Genomic DNA, 3222 nt, shown 5'->3' on the forward strand with positions numbered 1-3222 from the left:
GTTGAGAGGAAAATGGATTAATATACTTTTTTTAACCAATAATTGTAGATTATTAACTTTGCATTTCATTTCCTCCCACTGATTTCAAAATTCAGACTATTCTTGCTAAAACTGTGTTTGCCCAATGCCTTGCACATGTTTGCCATCTGGAACTGCCTTCTCAAAAAGACCTTGTAAATTCATTAAACTTATGTAAAATACCTTATCAAGTTCTAAACAAGGATTCAAACTATTTGCACTTTTTATCCAGTACCATGTCCTTTATCCTAGATTCCCATTTGAACATTTTAGTTGTGGCAGTAGTAAAATTTTAACCAACCTGGAAGCCAGGTTTGGAGAGTTGAATGAACTGCAGACCTAAGTTCAGAAATGAGCCTTGGAAACCCATTTGCCCTGCTGAACTTACCTAATGGCAACGAAAATCTGAGGAGGGGGGAAAGTTACTGAAATAAAAGGATTAGAATTCTTCCACGTCATTCATTCCTACCTCTACTCAGGAAGAGTTGAAGTCCCCATATGGCCCAGAATGCAACAGATGGAGAGAGCAGTATCTAGAGCATCTAGAATACAGCTAGATGTCCAAGAAGTTTGCATTATCAGTCTCAGGCCAGACCCTCAAAAGCAATTGCCCTTTCTGAAGTTCACTTTAATTCTTTTATTTGGCTTCATTTGTGTTTCTTAGAAATGATAGTAGAAAATAATTGAAATGATTGATAGTAATAATGCTCTGGGAAATATTGAGATACAAATCAAAGGTTGAAGCTCCCTGATCAGGTGGCACCTTAGGTGACCTTGCAAATGCTGAGATTCCCCTCAGGAGACTGAAGGAAGCTGGGTATTCACGGGAGGCAGAGCAACAAACGTAGAGACAGACACTAAGCACACATTCTCAGGGAATTGTGGGTATGTACAGGCCATCGAAGAAGGAGAGAAGAAAAGACAGTAGGGAAATCGAAGGAAGGATGAGAGGGAGACAGATGAGAAGGAACAATGTGAAATCCACTTGAGTGGCCACTTTAAGCATCATCAACCAAATTATTCTAAACAAATACGTGTTTCTGATGAACTTCTCACTCTCAAAAAGAAAAAAGGGATCCTTTCCCTATATTCTCTTGCACCCTGAAGGAAAACACCTTTCATTGTTAAGCCAATTGCTAACTCTAGCACACTCTCACTCCACAAGGAGTCTAAATTCACTCTGAGTGACCTAATCACAGAGTCCCAGAATCTGAGTCCAGAGGCTAGCTGGTCTAATTTGTATCTCATTAAGAATATCATCTATGACATCACAGACAAGCGGCCATCTAGCCCCGGTTTAAAGACCTCTGATGAGAGGGGAACCACCATCTTCCAAGTCAATCCATTCCATTTCCAGTCAGCTCCAATTGTGAAGAAGTTTGTCCTTTCCTTGAGCCTAAACCTACCATTTTGAATTATCATCCATTCTTTCTATTTCAGACCATTGACTCCCAACATAATGAGATGAATCCTACATTAACGTGAAAACCCTTCAAAGACTCGTAGTTGCTATCACTACCCTCATAAGTCTCTTCTCCAGTTTCTTCAGTCAATTCCCTCACTCAATACCCTCATTATTGCCCACTTTTGGAAGGGTTCTCCCATTCCTCTTGTAATGAAAAGAGCAGAGGAACTTGTAATCAGGAAGTTCTGGGTTTGAATGTCACCTACACCACATGTTGGCTGTCTGCTCTATGGGCCAGGCATTTAACTTCTCTGAGACTCAGTTTCCTTTTCTGTAAAACGTGAATAACAAGACCTATAGCACTTTTCTCAAGTGACTATTATACCAAATGACATGATTTAGGCATAGTACTTTGCAAATGTTGAAGTGTCACATAAATGTCACTTATTTTGCCTATTACTATTATTACAGTCCTACCAAACTCCTCTTATGGAACAAATATGGTGCGGTGCTGATGCCTAAACCAGGAAGAGGAAAAATAGAAAGAAAATTATAGCTCAATTTCACTCATGAATACCAATGCAAAAAAAAAAAAAAAACCTATCTCCTACTAGCTAGTTAACTACTGCAATATATCACAAATATTGTACAGTGTGACCAAATGAGATTTATACAAGAAACACAAGGCTGCTTCAATATGAGGGCAACTATCAGCGTGATTGATTATATTAATAACAAAATCAATGAAAATCATGATTAAATTAAAAGATGCAAAAAAGGCTTTGACAAAACAATTATTAGAAAAAAAACACTTGAAAGGATCTGTAGAAACGAGTTTTTCTTTAACATGGTAAGAAACATCTGCCTAATGCCACCAGCAAACATCTGTATTAGGAATAAGCTAGAAGCTTTCTCAGAAAGATTGGGAGTGAAACAAGAATGTCCATTATCACCACTGGGATTCCATATTGTAGTAGAAATGCTAGCAATAGCAATAAGAAAGAGAAAAGATACTGGAGGAATAAGAAGGTGCAAGGAAGAAATAAAACTATGCAGATGATAGGATAGTATACTTGGAAAGTCCTAGAGATTGAAGTAAAAAAAATTAGTTAGAAAATAATTATACCAAAATAGCAGGATATCAAATAAACCCACATAAATTTCTATATCCTATATATTCTGAAATCTTCCACATCCCATATTTCTATTCTATCTATATATTCTACATATTTGCTATATGTATTTCCATATATTGCCAACAAAACCCTGCAAGAAGAGATAGTAAGAAATATTTGATTTAAAATAACAATAGGTGGGGGCAGCTAGGTGGTGCAGTGGGTAGGGCACCAGCCCTGAAATCAGGAGAACCTGAGTTCAAATCTGGCCTCAGACCAAACACTTGACACTTACTAGCTGTGTGACCCTGGGCAAGTCACTTAACCCCAATTGCCTAAAAAATAACCCTAGGCGATATAAAATAACTGGGAGTACATCTGCAAAGACAAAACCAAAAACTATATGAACATAATTGTAAAACATTATTTATACAAATAAAGTCAGATTTAAATGATTGAAGAAGCTTTAATTGTTCATGGGTAGGCCAAGTCAATATAATCAAATTGACAATTATACCCAAATGAATCTGTTTATTCACTGTCATCTCAATTAAACTACCAAAAAATTATTCTATTCAGCTAGAAAACAATAAAAATTCATTGGGAAGAGCAAAAAGTCAAGATATCAAAGGAACTATTGGAGGGAGAGAGTAAAGGAAGGGGGTCTAGCAGTACCAGATCTTA

This window comes from Phascolarctos cinereus, unplaced genomic scaffold (genome assembly GCF_003287225.1).
Source record: "Phascolarctos cinereus isolate Bilbo 61053 unplaced genomic scaffold, phaCin_HiC Scaffold_73;HRSCAF=605, whole genome shotgun sequence".
NCBI lineage: Eukaryota > Metazoa > Chordata > Mammalia > Diprotodontia > Phascolarctidae > Phascolarctos > Phascolarctos cinereus.